Below are 18,268 nucleotides of genomic sequence, written 5' to 3'. Positions count from 1 at the left end.
TAAAGAAGGCATGTTCTGTACACAAATGATCTTTAAAACTGCAAAAGGGATATGATTTAATATGTTAGCTGAAAAGTTTAAATGTTTCTATCAGATAGAAATGTATGTAGCATGATAGTATGGATTCTAGACTGTAGTTTGAAAGAAAGCAATAGTGAAAATGAATTTCATGCCAGTAGACACTTTAGAAACTAGATTTAGCAGCAGTCACATTAGCTTAGATAATGGGAGAATTTTTCTTCATTGAAAATGCTCTGTGTCGCTTAAGAAGAACTTACTGAGGCAGCCTGCCATCTAGCTTTTTCACAGAAAAACAGGCTTACAGACTGCAGATGAGAGAGTCTGGAGCAGAGACAATTTTAACTTAGCCATTCCTAATTTATCTCAAGCATTTTCAATTCATCTTCACTGCTCTATGCACACAGGAACACCAGATTGCCGTCCCTGGGGAACAGAATGCAACCAGGGATCTGGAGAGCTGTCACATTCCAAGAAATATTTAAATTGTGCTGATTTTCTTCTGGAGAACTGAGCCCAGGGAATGAAACTCTCCATCAAGTCATAGCTTTGCGGGCAATAGATCAGAGGATATTGCCAGTTTTCTAATGGATTATTGTTATCGGGCAGGTTTTCTCTGAAGGTACGTAGTTATTTTCTCAATTCATTACCCTCTCCTATTTATCAGGTAACGATCTAATGAGCTAGAGATCCAAACCGGGGGAAAAAAGAGAAAGATGTTAAGTAGTCGGTATTGACTAAAGAATGACACTTTATTGCTGCATGTTTATAGGTGAATAATCTGACTCCTTCAGTAAAGATTAGTAGAGGCTAGTTTGAATTGCATTGTCAGCAAAAACAGGCGAAACCAAAACAAAACCGTGCTGCAGGCTGCATTATCATAAGTTCATATTAATTCTCTTGAGGATTTTCCGTAGCTGCAGCGTATAATGAAGGGAAATACATACTTTGGAAACTCAGCTAACCTTATATAGTTTAAAAATATTTTTACATAATCGTGATGTTTCCTCCATGTATTCTCAAATACAAACTTTGTCTCAAATGCTGTTATTATTTTGGTGCCATTGATATTTATGGTATTTAAATATATGAATGATAAAAGTATTTAATTTAAAGAGATTCTATTGGGAGTCTTCATGAGAATGTTATATTAGTGAACTTTGCTGGCTTTAAAGCTCTTTATTTTTAAGTTTGAAAGACTCTTCCTCAAATTAATGCTACATTTTAGGAAAATATGCAAATCATAAAAATTTATTATTCAACTTTGTTTGATGAAGTGAAAAAAAACCTCTATACATCTATGAAGTACACAAAACTGTTTAGCAGAGTAAAATGTTAAAAGCTGGAAAACTTCTGAGTATTAGCTGAACCAAAAAAATGGACAAAGCTTATCCTGCACTGAAATTTAGCTTATTATATCTATGACACATTAGAACAGGAAGAGGGGTGACTTCCATGCCTGTTTCCTAAAAGTTAAAGGTATATGTGTAAGAGGGTGTTCTGTGTCAGAATGTGAGTGGGAGTGTAGGATAGAAAGCACACACGTAGTAATCACAGTAAGTTTATGAAAATTAAAAATGTGATATCAGGGCATTTGATGTCTTCAAGTGTCGTGCTGTTGTGTGAGTAGGCTCAGTGAAACCTACCATGATGCACATAGTCTTCCATGGTAAAAATGACTATTAGAATGGGCAGAAGAGCAGGTGTATTTAACCTGGAGTGTGGTATACCTGCTTCTGTATTTGGACTGGAACACAGAGTTTGTGGACCCTTCAGTGGGTTATTCACAGGCTTGGGAGAAGAAATGGTGGTTCAGCTTCACGAGAGCACTTGTTCAATGTGTTCTCATTTCTTTGGAGCATTTGAGAGACTATTAGAAGAATAAAGGAGATGGAGAAGAAGGATTGAGTCACCCAGACAGTAACTTGGAGTTTATTCTCTCTTATCCTCAGAGGGACTGTAAAAGGCAAAAAATGGAAAAGAGGAAGGAGAAGAGAGTCCTCAAAGTGTACTTTTAAGTGCTTCTTTTTTCATGAATCTTACAAGAATTGAGGAACGGGGGTTTAAATTAAGGTTTCCCTATGGATTCCTCCATTTGGCAAGCTTTCTTTATGAAACATTTTCCCTCCACTCACTTAAGGAAAAAAAAAAAAAAAGTGAGCTTGTTTCCAGCCTGGTTTCTTCCCCAGTAACTTGCAGCTCTAATACAAATCTACAGGAGCACACTCCCTGAAACTGCATACACTCCTGAGTGTCTCAGACGTTTACAATTCGTTGACTTATGAATGCCAAAGCTAAAGTGATTCCACATTATTTATTTATTTATTTAAGCATAGGGAAGATATGGCAGCAGCTTAATAATGCATCCTTTCATCGGTATTTTTGATGTTAGATGAATAGAACAAATATGCAAATCAGAAGGGGTAGTTTTAGTTGTCAAATTGCAATAAAAATTTTTATTGCTCTGACCTCTTATTAACCTTTCTATCATATCATGCTAGTGTCTCTTGCCTCCCTATAGGGTTCATTTTTACCCAGCTCTCTAAATCTGCTCAGCTTCCAGGTCTAGTGCTAAAACTTGTTTTACTTCATCTAATGGTGAGTTTGTTGCAAAATATATTACTATAATTTCATTTTATTAGTTGCTGTTAAATATTTAATATTTATTGAGTGCCCATGATCTGTTTGGTGTTTCAAAACAGTATATAGGAAAGAAGTATGTAATGGTATTTTTTCCTAAATCAGCCAGTTTATTAATATTTCAGGACTTCTAATTGGTGCCCACAGAGGAAGGCAATTAAAGCTGGCTCTTTAGTGGCTGCTTACATTCATGGAAGACATGAAATATCCTATATTCAGTCAATGATTTGCATTCAACTTTACTGAGGAACCCGGGCTTATCATCCAGTTGTATTCAAATACCCCCTTTACTGTGTTCCATATGTCAAAATGTCATTATAGGCAGAACATTGGATTGAGGATAAGAAAAACTAGATTTAAATGTGTGAAACAAGTCTGTGTAAGTTAATTAGTCTTCTACATACCTCTCTCCCATTAGCTGTATGATAGAGATAATGGAATCTACTCTTTAGATTCTTGTGGGTAGTAAAGATCACACAATTTAATTAACAAACACATAGTGTGTGCAAAACATACATTCAATGAACAGTACTTATTTCTGAATGCATTTCGTCGGAGTTTTACATATAGAATGTACCAATTGAAACTACCTTGACTCATCTTTCTTCGATATGAATGTGTGTGTATGTGTGTGTACATGTGTATTATCATAGATCCATTGTTTAACAGTTTTAGTAATGGAAATAATGTATTGAGCATGTAGTTATTGCTCAGCACTAAAGTACTCTGCATTAGTCATACACAGATAAAATTAGAAATTAAGATTAGCTTGAGAGATAGGTTGGCATATTCTCTATGGCTATCAAACAGCTAAATTTTCCACCATACCTTTCCAGGGAAAGCAGATAGAACTGTATCTCATTTTCCCACTTTTCTCTTCTCCCAAAAGATATGGAAATAGAAGAGAAGCCAGTAAATCCTCTTGCTCATTATGCTGTGCCCTTTGCTCCTTTAGTTTGCGTTTTATTTTGCTACAGTGGCTTGTCTAGTGAGATGGCCTCAAATCCTAACGGCGCAGAGTAGTTTAAGCATACAAATCCACCCCTGCAAGGAACAAAGAAAATATATGAATACTTTTCTTAAAACAAAAGACAGCTTTTGCTTTGAAAAAAGCTAACCAGTTTTTAATGAGAGTGGAACTGTTAAATGTGAATGTTCAATCCAGCCAGATGTTGACCTTAACTGTGAGTTTGAATCTTTACAAAAATAGTATGCAAATCCAAGCTAGAAGCTGCTTTCTTTAGGTCACAAGACTGCTGAAAAATTCTGAGTCTGAATTTCTCAGATGCATTTCATATTGAGTTAAGCATATACCTACTTTAATATTCTGAGTCCTATGGGGAGGTAAATTAAGCATCATACAACTCTCTCATATAGCTTTGTTTTGGAATTTGGAAATAGATTTACAAATGCCCCTTTTTATAAAGGGGAACCACCAAGTAATTATTTTGAAAGCGTGTTACTGGAAATTATTTAGCACATTATGACTGGATCAAGATGTGGACATAAAAGCAAGTACCTGCTGAAAAGCTATACTTTTTATTGTTTTTGTTGTTTTGAATCAATATCTGTTGTCAGTGTCAATCCTGTCTTAAAATCAGTGAATCAACCTACTCACCAATAAGGTGAAGGTTTAGGCATCTGACTTCATTTTCCACAAGACCCTTGAATTTCTTGTTCTGTTGTTTAATTCCAAACTTTGGATGTTTTCATTTAGTACTCAAGGTGACTAGAACCTATGTTCTAATTCCAACTCAGTTGTCTAATTTGTAAATCTGTGTGAAGGGTAATAATAATATTCATGTGGTTGTGTGGACTGAATGGCAAAATATCATAAAGTAGTGTTCCAGGGGCTTGTTGATATAAGTACTAAAAAATGGTAATGAGTTTTGTTGCAATCATAACATCACCATCTTCAGGCCCATCCCTGATATTGGGTTTCCTGTTATTCAATGTGATTATCAGATCTCTTTTGGGGGACCCAGGTATGTGTTCAGCTACATTTTTCTTTTGCCTATGGCTTCCAGTAAGTAACTATTTTCATTAAGTCAGCCCTGCTCCTTTGACTTAACCTTAAACAACTTAACTACCAATTCCTTGAGGTGTTTTTCCCTCAGCAGACTCTTAATGGGAAAGCAGATATCTTTGAGTTTAGTGATTCTCTCCTTGTGTCTCCATTTGTATTGACAAATGTATAGTAAAGGAGACACAAAGAAGACACTGATTCACATGACAGATGTAACTTCCTCAGGCTTCTAGAACATGGGCTAGGCCAACCAACAAAAATGTAGGCTGAATTGTCTCTCCCTAAAATTCATATGCTAAAGTTCTAATTCTTGGTACCTCATAATGTGAGTGTATTTGGAGACAGGGTTTTTAAAGAAGTGCTTAAGTTACAGTGAGGTCATCAAGGTAAACCCTAACCCAGTATGACTGGTGTCTTTATCAGAAGAGGAAATGTAGACACAGACGTGTATAGAGGGAAGACCATGTAAAGACACCAGGAAAAGGTAGCTGTTTATTAGCTGAGACAGAGGACTCAGAAGAAACCAGCTCTCCTGACACTTTGATCTCAACTTCTAGCCTCCAGAATTGTGAGGGAAAAAATTTCTGTTGTTTAAGCCACCCAGTCTGTGGTACTTTATTCCAACAGCCCTAGAAAACAAATACAGTAAACATTTTAGATTTTTTGGAACCACTAAGCTCTTTTCCACATATTCCTCCTCCTTCTTCTCTTTCCTTATTCACTCCTTTAAAGATGTAAAACAAACAAACAAAAAAAAAAAACGACAAACAAAAACAAGAAAACAAATCCTTTCAGGGGCCATATTTGGCCATGAGCATAGTTTGCCAAACCTCGTCCTAGAATAGAAAGATCTTTCAAGGTTTGGGCAAAAGATAGCCCTAAGCTTCCATGTTTTTGCATAGGATAGTCTACTTTGCAGATGGTACCACTGATTTTTAACCTAAAAATATAACTTTATCCTTTTAGTCTTCCCAAATCCCTTCATATACCTCAATTTGATGTGGCTATCTATAGAGCATAATATTCCCACTCTTAATTGACCCTTTAAAGCCATAAGTTAAATGGCATATGAAAATATTAATAACAGCGTTTTGTATTTGCTGAGTACATTCTGTGGGCCAAAGACTATTCTAAACACAACATATATTTTCTCATGTTAATCCTACCAACAACCTGGTAGCTGTTGCTATAATCATTTTCCTGATATGGAAATCGAGACGGGGAGACATGAAGCAATTGCCTGTGGTTATTTAGCATAAGTAGCTTAGTGGCTGCCCAAGGTTTGGATAGAGAATCTTAGGCTCAGAGTCTGGCATTTAACTACTATACTCTAATGGCTCTCAGATCATGGCAACGTTTTATGTTTACTGTAAGAACAGCTGTGAAAATGTGGAAAAATACATGCCAAACACAATTCAGGTGAAAGAGAGGGAAATGATGTGGTGCTTATTTCAATCCCACATTTTTATGTGAATGTAGTAAGTATGATAGTTTTCTAGTTAATTATGTAATTTCTGTTTGTCTTTTTTATGGAGAGCATGAATTGTCTTTCTAGGACTTTTTTTGTCTTCAAAATATCATATAGCAAATGAGTATGGATAAAGAGGTTAGGCTCATCACGGAAGGCCTAAAGAGCAAAATGGTATAATTTTAAAACTCACAGGAATTTCATATTAATTTTTCATATAAGTAAGTTAATACTTTAATAATTCATATAATATGGAAAGTAATGAATAAACAAACTGACTACTGGGTGTAAATACTGTATTACTTCTAGTTATTTTAATGGAATCAACAGGTAGTAGGTTTGAATGTGCTCAAAGCAGGACCTGTTCAAATGAAAACTTTGCCAGGTGGCAATTCTGCTTTAAATCTAAGAAGCATATGTTGTGTGTTGTGTGAATTCCTGGATTGTCCTTTTTAATTTCATCAATACATCTGATATGCTTTCAGTACTTCTGTAGAACTGAATCATATTTTCTAGCCATATCTGAATTTGGTAGAACACCTTTGAAAAGAAAAAAAATAGGCCAGTACTACTATGCAATGTGAGTACAGTTGACCTACTTCATAAATTATTCTTCTGTTACTTCATTAGCAGAAGAAATCCTTGTGATATTGTCAGATGTCCACATCGAATATAAGAAATGTAATCATCATAAAGTGGAAGGTTGTCTATCACCTGCCAAAATCGACAAAGTACATAAGCAGTGTTAATAGTTTCAGCTTTTAGTTATATTGTCCAGTGATTAAAATGTATGCATATGTATACGTAGAACCTCAAATAAAGCACTAGCCTTATTTAGAAGATTATTACAATGGGTCCTATTATTTTAGGCTTTATTAGGTCCCTGGACATTGTAGAGCAAAACCAAAGTAAACTCTCTTTGGTTATATTCTTTGGGATAACTATGAGCATTCTGTTGCTCAGGAAGTGTTTTTCTTTAATGTATATTTGTATTTACTCTCTCTAAAACTATTTTTGTCTTTATGAAGTACATAAAGTACTTTATGAAGTGGCCATGTGAATGTCTGTGTGAAGGCATTTGTGTGCATGTCTCTGAGTGTCATGTGTGTTTGTGTTTTTCCAAGGATTACCCATGGGTGAGTTAAAAAGCAGATCTTTAGTTCACAGACACAATATTGAGATTCATCTTCTCATCTCACCAGCAAGTGGACCTCGAACTACATAGGAATTAGAGCATTAAATACCACCCTAGGTTATTTTGCAGTTCTCTCCCACCCTCCTTTTACTCAACGCTATTTTTCACAAAACTTAAGCTTTAGAAAATGTTCTACTAGGATTTTTTTTTTACTCCCTTGGATTATTCTTGTGGGGTAAAAAAAATAGGAATATTTTAGGAAGGGGAGAATCTTTATGAGAGTGGGCAGAATTTACATGAAGGGATGAAGGTTTGCACTGCAAAGGAAGAAGAACAGTTTTAGGTTGTCAACAGGGGTAGGAATAGGTTTGATCTTGAGGATAATGCTGGGAACTGGGATATTCCCATAAAAATAATTCTCTGAGGGGTTTAAGTTATTATATATTCTTCTTTGACTCTGAGAACAATTTATTTGGCATTAGTTTAAGTCTTATTTTTATTTGGAAACCCCTTCTAGCTATGCCCAAACCTTTGGTCAACACCCACATAGATCATAGGGTCGATTATAGACTAAATCTAGGCTAAAGGAAAATTTTAATCTGCACCTATGTACACATAGAATCATAGACACATTATGCAAACAGGACAGGCTGACAAGTAACTGTGGAGAAATATTGACAGATAGGAACAGACAATAGGGTAGGGATAGTCAGACCAATCTACGGGACAGGAAAACTGACAGCCAGCCAGAAACATACTACAGAGAGATGTGGATGAATAGGCAGTCAGATAAGCAAGCATAGGAAAGTAGATACAGACCACAGGGAAATTGATGAAGAGGCAAGGGAAGACAGTGAGACTCAGACCCATGCTCTAACATAGACAGGCAGATCTGGCCACAGATTGGCAGCCGGCATAGATGTAAACATAGATACGTATGTGTACATACACTATATACTAGAATTTCACCTTATGCATTCATGATGCAAAATCCAGCAATACACCATTTTTATTGCTTATTAAACAATCATTTCTAAGGCGTGTTTATCTATGCATTTTTGTTTTTCACCACATAGATGCAGTACAAAGAATCATAGATAACTATGAAAAATGTGCTTTGTCATTCTTTTTACTTTTATCTAGTACTTCTGTCTTTGGATAAAAGAAACAAACAGAATGAAGTTATTGTGAGGAGGCTGCTGAAGTGTTACCTTAAGGTTTTTTTCAAGCTCTGTAATGTAAAAGACAAGCAGAATTCAAACAAGAAAATGATCAGTTTTTTTTTTTCCCCTGGAGAAACAACAATTATAAAACAAACAAAAAACGAAACACTTGTGCCTCAAAACATTATTAATATCAAAACAATTATTGCAGCCTTAGTCTTTTTGCTGTGGGTCACTGAAACCATTTCTAAGTTATAAATGCACTTGATAATTTTTGCTCCAATAAGATGAGAATGACAGAGGGAAAGTATAATGGTCTTTTGATTGGATGGAATTTAAATGACTTGAATGTATATGTATATTAAAGTCATAGAAAGTTTTGAATATTGCATTATATTCAACTGTTGATTTGAAATAGTCCTTCAAAATGGTTTATAATTGTAATAATGTTTAAAGGACGGCAAAGTTTAGTAGTTATTTAGGAGCTGCTTATAGAAGATACACAGACTATATAATTATATGCATACTAAATTATTATCATTAGATAAATATTTTGCATGTCGTATCTTGCTAGTATTTGTAACCAGCCTTTATTTTCACTGGTAGGTGGGGATACTCAGCCAGCTCTGAACTTTAAATAAAAATCTTTCATATTATTTTAAAACTACTACTGTGCATCATATTTGGTACTTTTAGAAATTAACACCAACTGAAAACTGAGCTTTGTGTTTTCCTATGAGGTTAGTTTTTTCAGAGAAGGGTATTTTCCTTTTTATTTTGATCTCTGGAATGCATACATGGTTATATCATTAACCCCCCTTTTAACCAGCTTCATTGAGGTATAATTTATATGTCACAACATTCGTCAGTTTTAAGTGTATATAGTTCAATGACTTTTAGCATATTTACTGTTTGTGTAACTATCCCCACAATTGAATTTTAGAGCTTTTCCATCACCACAAAGAGAAATAGTGTGTCTATTTAAAGTCACTCTCATTTCTCATTCTGACTCAAGTCAACCACTAATCTACTTTCTGTCTCTCTATATTTGCCTTCTCTGGATATTTCATATAAATGGAATCAAGCAATACATAGTCTTCTATGTCTGTCTTCTTTCACTTAGTACACTGTTTCCAAGGTTTACCCATGTGGTAGGACCCTTTCATTGCCACATAGTGTCTCATTCTTTGGACCTACCAAATTTTATTTATCCATTAACTAATTATTATACATACAGATTGTTTCTGAGTTTAATTTTTATAGTTGTTCAGTCTTAAAGAGTGAAGATTTTGTTTATTTTTCCTAGATTCTCTCTATTCACAGAATGAATATGTACTTGGAAACTAATGTTCAAATTAATTTACTCTATATTGAGGTTTGCAAGACTGCTTTTTTAAAAACTAAGAAGGAAGCAAAGCTCATTAATCAAAAACAAAATTTGTATGAAAGTATATTAAGGTGATGCATAATGATGTATTCTAACCTGATAAACTTACGGTGACTTATACATAATACAATACAAATATGCTAAATATAAATATAAATAAGCTTAAATATAAATAATCTTACATATAAAATATATCTCTAATTAGAAATAAAAATGGCAAATACATAAACTAGTTGATTTTTTGATTCTTGTTTAAAATAGAAAGAAAGTTATTGAAAAGTTTTGATGTTTCTGATTGAATCAACTACCATGGAAATATAAAATCTGCAGATAATTAGCTTTATTTTGCACTTTTTTTGTAACATATTTTCCACTTAAAATGCTTCTTTTTTTTCTATTTCTAGACATTTTCTATACTTAATCTCACCTGCTTCCATGAATTACTACATGAGAACTGTTTAAACTTTGCTATTTAGAGTTAGCTAACTTAATGAAAACAATGTAGGCATTAATTTTCAAATCATATGGATGACTGGGGCCACCTATGAGTTAGCCTTTTTATCTCTATAGTTCCTATCATTTTCTAAATTGACTGCTATCCCAGACAGCTTGTAAACCTTTTTATGAGGTTTATACTTGATGATGATCTTTCTGCTTCATTTATTTGCAATTTACTGACATGGAACCCTGACTTTATTCATATTCTTAGTTTGAAATAGGTAACTTGGATATGAAGCAAAATTTGACTTTCCAATGGATTTTTTTTTCTGCCACACACAGTGTATCAGAAAATCAAACATAGAATTTACTGCAACACTTTCTTTCTCTTAGTTTAGGTGTGAGAAATGCATATCTTTCCAAGATACTTTTCTTCTGTGCATCTCTTCAGTATACATTCCTCTGAGTTTTATTTGCTGTTTTTTTCCCTTAGTTTTACTCAACCTGGGCAGTCTCATCCACTGCTAGATCTTCAGCTCCATCTAGGTCGACAATTCTAGTCATGACTTCTTTCCTTTGATCTGGACCTTGTGGTTTCAAGTTCAATATCCAATAGAAACTTCAGTTTATTAAACACACACACACACACACACACACAATCACTAAAATCACTAAAAATACTTAAACAATTATTGAAGAAAATACAAAGGAAAAAACATTGCCTATATTTTTAAAGATAATTCAGATGTTTTCCCATTTTATAAGGCACACTGTTGTACCAGGAATACAGAGAATTTGGATCTAATTAAATGCTGTTTTCTGTCATTATTCTTAACAGGTGCTATAAAGCCAATCTACCCCTTTTTTGTTGTTAATGTGGCCCAATTTTTACTTGGCTCAATTGAAATTATTTTGAGAAAGGGTGCCATACTAAAGTGCCCTTTGTTTTCCTGTAAAGAAAATAAATATCTTGTATCTTCTCATTTATTACAGTGAAGTATTTTAATTCTATAATGATATTAAAATTTACTGTGTATTATAATGTGAACTTCTTTTCTAAAAAAATTAAGTACCACATTATGTTATTTTAGAAATATAGACGATCAGTAACATAATTAAAGAGTTTCTTTATATGGCTTTAGAATCTTTCTTTCTGAAATAAAATAATAATTTTATTGTGCTTTATATTTTAGAAAAAAATAGACATTGGCTAAAATTATAAAACCACAAAGTTAACATTTTACTTGAGATTTGGCAGAACATCCACTATTCCCACTCTGTTTCAATTTAAGTCAGTCGCCAATTCTCAGAAGCAATCTAGAAATGTTGTAATACATCAGCCTAAGGAAAACCACACATACTCTCATGAACTATCGCATTTTGACACATGCCCACCACCCACAAAACACTGTTGGATTCTCTTGATTATGATTCTTACATTCCATGGATTAAAAATGTGAAAATGTGATGAACTGTTTTGGGTAAAAAAAAAAATATTTTCTCTTAGCTTTTGCTACATAGGCAACATTTAACCAGATTGTGATGGCATCATTGAGGGCATAGACATATCAAGAAAACTTTGCGTATAATTTTTAAATTGAACTTGAGTAAACATCTTAAGTTACTAAGTGCAAAATGGACTGATACTTACAGTAGACTTCTGGAGTTCCTCAATTTCAGCCAATTTTTTTTTTTTTTTAATTGCCAAAACCTGCACTGTATTCCACCCAGATTAGTGTGGGATAACTATGAACTCATGGCCTAAACTACAGAAATTAGATTCTCTTTCCCTGGAATTTAGAATAGGGTTATAGAAACTCTAATCAGTCTTAATTTGGTGCCGAAACTGGGTAGTCAAGTAGAGCAGGAATTTGGCAGCCATTACTGGGCTATGTGCAAATGGGACAGAGCAAGGCAGTTTTCAGAGAACAATACAATAGGGTAGAATGAAGCTCAGGGAAGGGGGCTGGTGAGACACTCCACAGTTACAGAGCTGAGAGGCAGACATAGTAATAGCCTGAGTAGCTTTTCTGGGTCCTGAATGCCATCAATTTCTGCTCTTGGATTCTGGGAAACATCCAGTATCATTCTAAATTGACCTGAAATAGGCTCTTAGCACTATTGTTAATCACTAACCTGCTCAGCACTGCAGTCTATTGCTCTTTCAGAAAATTATTTCAGTAGTTGTTTTTTTCTTTCCTTTAAACCTTTAATAGCCTTCATCTTCACTTGTTTCTTGTGTTAACCAGAAGAAAAATTTTCTATCTCCTCTTCAAATATATAAATATATATTTATCTACCTGAGCCAAGAGGCACTCTAGAACCACAATACAGGATGCTGGTCAGGAGATTAGTCTCTGGAGCCAGTGATGATGAGTTTGAGACTCAGATCTACCATTTATTATAACTGTATATGTTTCATACCTTTAAGTGTTGTGTGTCTCCTTGAATTGTTAAGAGTCCAGTGAGGTGAAATTAAATTTCCTCTACTAATGTGTTTCTTTTTCTCCTGTTTCCTATAGATTTTTCCTATAGTGAATGCATGTTGAAATTCTTATTTGATATGTTGGTATTTATAGCTACTGCATTATTTGTACCATTTAATATTATAAAGAGCCCTGATTTGTAACTCTGAATGCACTTTGGCCTGAATTCACCCTTGTTTGCTATTGATATAGTGAATTCTACTTTTTTATGTTTGAATTGCCTATGTCTCTGAACATTTTTGAAAATCTTTATGTCTCATTTTGCTTCAGGGTTACCTCTTATATACAACAAAGAATTAGGATCCTTACGAAACCCATTATGGAAATATTTCTCTTTTAAAATTTTAGTTTAATTAATTTAAATGTACTAATTTGAGAAATGTTTATAAGCTCTATCTTGTTGACATTAGCTATTATCAGACAGGTGAGGAATCAGTATACCTCTTGCATTCATTACCCTTTCCTCTAACTTTGGCACTAATGGCATTTCTACATTAAAGCATATAACACATACCATCTATTCCTTACCCCCCCAAACCTCACATTTGTTTTACTCTTACATGTACAGATAAATGTATAAAATGTTTCCAAAGAACCTCACTACACTCCCATCCTGGAGTTTTTATAATAGTCTTTTGGGCAGCTGGGGTTCACTATTTAGCACCTACATTGGGAACAGTTCATAAAATATTTTTTGTATATTCAAAATATTTTATTACTTTTATTTTTGAAAGATTATTTGTCTCAATTTAAAGTTCTTGGATCATAGCTTCTGTTGAGCATTTTTATTTGTCCATTTTATTTTCATAATAAAAATTCTTCAAAAGAATTTGAGGATTAGCCCTTTTTCCTCTTAATCTCATTGTAAATAATTTTTTTCTTTCATTTTTCTTTGTTTTTTTCCCCCCTGCCTCTGCATACAACATCTTTTGTTGTGTTTGATGTCAAGTAAATTTTCCCGAGTATACTTCAGTGTTGACAGTTTGGGGTGATTTTTCCCTGGAACATGATGCCCCTTTTTCAATATGCAGAGTCAAGCCCCCTTTTGCATTATGAAATATTAGCTTTGCTCCAACATTTTTGTTCAGTGCGGATGCATTTATACAAATATTTGTTCTCCTTACCTGTCTTTCACATGTACTATTTTCTCCATACTCCTTTTTCAGCTTTCAAATTTTGTACATTTCTTCTGCTCATTTCCTATTCTATATATTCCTTTTGATTATTTCCTCCTTATCTTTCATGTCTATCACTTTCTTCATAATCCTTTTTTAGCTCTCTTTTTCAAAACTTGTATTTATTTTTGCCCATTTTTCTTCCTGTGTATCTTTTTGATAGGTTTATCATATTATTCTCCATTTCTAAGCCTTAATGTATCACATGACAACTCCTTCATTTATCTTACTATTTCCTCCTTGCAATGGTAAAATTCTTGTTTGTGTTTGTACTCCATTGATATATTTGCCTGTTAATTTTTACAATTCATGGAAAATGTTTGATTATCTGCTCTGATCCAGTAATTTCATAGGGTGGTTTGTCATTTTTTCTTGTTATCTTCCTTTGATTTCCCTTTTTAAAGCTCATGATCTGTAGGTTATGTGTTTGTTGATTTTTGTTTACTTATTTTTATAAAAGTTTAATTACCCTGAACCATTAATTTTCAAGAAAATCATGTAGGTGAGTGGCCAGGGCTGTATTTCAGGCTAGGTGGAAATTTACTTATAACCCAAGATTTTGAACATGAGTATATTTAGTCTTTACTTTTCAGTCATTAAGTATAGAAGAAAAGTTTTTCCTTTCAAACAGTCATGAAGACTGCTCTTTGAAAATACGTTTTTTCAATATGATTTTTTATCTAGAAAAACCTCTTTTGCTTCTTAGAATTAAGCCAATTCCAGAATATCACCTACCTCTGACACCAGCCCCCCCTTTCCTACTTTCACAAATATGAGATAGGTTTTAACATCTGAATGTTTTTACTCATGTTTGAGAAGTGACTTTACTGGCTCTTTACGAAATTTCTAGCCTTGTAGTTTTCTTTTGGCCTTCTGCTTCAGGCACTAGATTTTACATTCACTATATTTCAGAAGCATTTCTACTATTTTGCAGTTTGAGGTTTTAACTAAAACTGGAAATGTTCATCTTGCCTTCTTGCCTTCTTTGTAGCTTTTGGACACTTTTTATGGGAAAAGAATAAGGGAAAAATACTCCAATTCTATTCTTCTCTATCCAAATTGAAATCCTCTTAAATCATATTTTAGAATTAAATCAGATCATGATCCATGCCTCAAATTTTTCTTCATCAAAAATGGCAAGTCCTTAAAATGGTCCACAAAATCCCATAATATAGTGGGCCCAGGCCACATCTCTAATTTCACCTTCTGTTTTCCTTTCTTCCTTCCCTACCATGCTGGCCTTCTTGCCATCACCTAATTATGCCAATCTCACTTTTTTGCTTTTCTCATTCCAGACATTTGCTCTTTCTGTTCCTTGTCTCTGCAATAATTTATATCAAAATATTTACATAGACAGTGTTCTCATTTCTTTTTTTTCTAATATTTTAAATGCTTATTTATTTTTTAGACAGAGAGCGTGCACGTGGCAGAGGGGTGGCGGGGGGGACAGAGGATCCAAAGTGGGCTCTATGCTGACAGCAGCAAGTCCAGTGCAGGGCTTGAACTCACAAACCGAGATCATGACCTGAGCTGAAGTCAGACACTCAACCAACTGAGCACCCAGGTGCTCTGTGTTCTCATTTCATTTAGGGCCCTGCTTAAATATTTCTTCCTCAGAGTTTCATTCATAGACTTTGTTGTTAGTATTATTTCATTATTATATTGCATTTTTCATATTATTTACAGCTCTCTGATGCTATAATACTTGTTTTCATATTGCATTTTACTGTCCCTCTTACTCCAATATAAGCGCAATGAGGACAGTAATTATTTTTATTCTTGTTACTGTTTGATCTTCACATCTAGAACAATGTCTGACATATAGATACACTATATGTATGATGAAATTAAGACATATTGCTGAACTTTTCCATAATATTTTTTGTTGATTAAGTGGAATTCCTTCTGACATTATAAATAACTAGCAATTTATACTATTTGCTAGGTACTCTTCCAAGAATGTTAAGGGTATTTATTTAATTTTCAAACAACCCTATGGGTTAAATACTATAATTATGTTTATTTTACAGATGAAGAAATTGTGGACACAGAGGTTAAGTACTGCTTATAAGTGATGCAGAAGTATTTAATTCAGTGCTGTGACTCTTAGCCAGTTTGATATATAACTATCTCTCCTATATATATATATATATGTGTGTATATATATATACATATATGTATATATATATATGTATATATATATACACACATATATATATATATAATAGACTTTTACCACTTTGTTGACCCTGTTAGATACACCTATTATGGAAGTTATTTTATTTTATTTTTTATCAAATTTCTGCAAAGATCCTACTATGTTAAAATGCAAGTCATTGATACCTTTTCAATAAGTCATGTCAGGTTCTTCTCTATAACAAAATTCTCTTTTCTTCTGATGCCAACAATGCTTCTTTTCTTTCTTTATTTTGACTGATCTTCTTCTAAACTGTATTACAAAAGATATATCATGATGTCCTGGGTTTTTAGCAATCTGCTTTAGACCTGTCCAAGATTCTGTTACTTCTCTACATAAAATGACATTTCAAATGCTTGATGTTTTCAAAATTTAGCCCACATTTTTCCAATTAAGTTGGTTTGTCTAGGTAGACTCATTCTCTTAGATGTTCTTCTATCCATCTTTCCAAAATTATATGCATACTTCAAGATTCTTGCCAAATGTGACTGTTTTCATCAGAATTACACAAATGTTTCTTTCCTAAATGAAACCTTAGTAAGTCTGATATGTCCCTCTTTTAAAATGGTATTACATCTTTTTGCACCCTTCCTCTGTTATTTATGTGTTATTTTGTTTTGTTTTGTAATAATGCTATTCATTTTATTCTTATCTCCATAAGATATATCTCCTTTGATTTATGAATTTATGTTAGATCCAATCTCTCTGTTAGACTTTCTTCATCACATTTTTTTATAATTTATAATTATGCATTGTTTTGTAATTAATTATGTCTTCCTATTAAATTACAAGGTCTAATTGGCTGGGGAGTGTGTTGAGTATAGGGCCTATACATAATTAAAAGGTAAACATTTTTATTGGTAGAATAAAAGAAATATATCAAATTAACTTATTGTATTCAAATCTCTTTATGTTAAGGGGGTATCTTTTATAGATACCTCTTTAACTCCTACACTATCTAGCATACATTGGTTATCTATAAATATTTATGAATTTATAAAAATTGAATGGGAATATCAAGAAAAGTGAAATATTACCAACCTTCTCCTGGAATAATGATTTCATATCTTGGGTACTGATTTTTTTTTAAATTTTTAAAAATGTTTATTTTTGAGAGAGAGAGAGAGAGAGAGAGAGACAAAATGTGAGTTGGGGAGGGGCAGAGAGATGGAGACACAGAATCTGAAGAAGGCTCCAAGCTCTGAGCTGTCAGCACAGAGCCCCACGCCGGGCTCAAACTCACGAGCTGTGAGATCATGACCTGAGCCGAAGTCGGATGCTTAACCGACTGAGCCACCCAGGCACCCCTACTAATTTTTTAAATTGAGATATTATTTACATATAACAGTGTGGTAAGATTAAGGAGTACAACACGTTGTTTTTTTTTTTTTTTTAATTTTTTTTTTCAACGTTTATTTATTTTTGGGACAGAGAGAGACAGAGCATGAACGGGGGAGGGGCAGAGAGAGAGGGAGACACAGAATCGGAAACAGGCTCCAGGCTCTGAGCCATCAGCCCAGAGCCTGACGCTGGGCTCGAATTCACGGACCGCGAGATCGTGACCTGGTTGAAGTCGGACGCTTAACCGACTGCGCCACCCAGGCGCCCCAATCCTTGCTGATTCTTAAGTGTAAATTTGAGAAGAAAAATCTTTACTTTAGAATTTTAATTAATATTTCTTAATAGTTTATACATAAAAGATAGTCATGATTCTATAAACACAGAGTTTCACTGACAACTGCTAGAATAATAATTAATTTTGTCAAAATGATCTAAAACACTCAATATTTAACAAATTAAAAAGTCGAATTATAATGTTTTTATTATAAGTAAGTAATTTGATTTTCTTATAATTTTTTATTTCTTCTCAATTCTTAAAGTAAGAATATACCTATTTTAGAATATTTTTTCACATCATTTTGCAGTTGTGACATTTTATACAATGACATCATTAAAAATTAATGGTTAATATGTCATAGTATATTATAGTTTAATAATATTTTAGAAATTACTCCATTTGTATTAAAATAACTAATATTAAAATATCTTGAAATTCAAGGTAAATGTTACCAAGCAACTTGGATTTTTTATCAAAAACATTTAAGGCAAATATAAATTTAAAGTGTGGCTATGTT

General features: G+C 33.5%; 1 protein-coding gene across 3 annotated transcripts in view; it reads left to right on the top strand.

The window, feature by feature from the left end:
- Positions 1-321: 321 nt before the first annotated feature.
- Positions 322-18,268, top strand: part of MGAT4C (MGAT4 family member C) — a 740,390-nt gene continuing 722,443 nt past the window's right edge. For all 3 annotated transcript variants that reach the window (XM_045467111.1, XM_045467110.1, XM_045467108.1), the window contains exon 1: positions 322-640. The gene's annotated coding sequence lies outside the window, so the exon portion shown is untranslated. The remainder of the gene's footprint in view (positions 641-18,268) is intronic.

The sequence above is a fragment of the Leopardus geoffroyi genome, chromosome B4, assembly GCF_018350155.1.
Source record: "Leopardus geoffroyi isolate Oge1 chromosome B4, O.geoffroyi_Oge1_pat1.0, whole genome shotgun sequence".
Classification (NCBI taxonomy): domain Eukaryota; kingdom Metazoa; phylum Chordata; class Mammalia; order Carnivora; family Felidae; genus Leopardus; species Leopardus geoffroyi.
The sequence above is the reverse complement of the archived record's forward strand: the minus strand, read 5'-3'. Positions and strand labels throughout refer to the sequence as shown.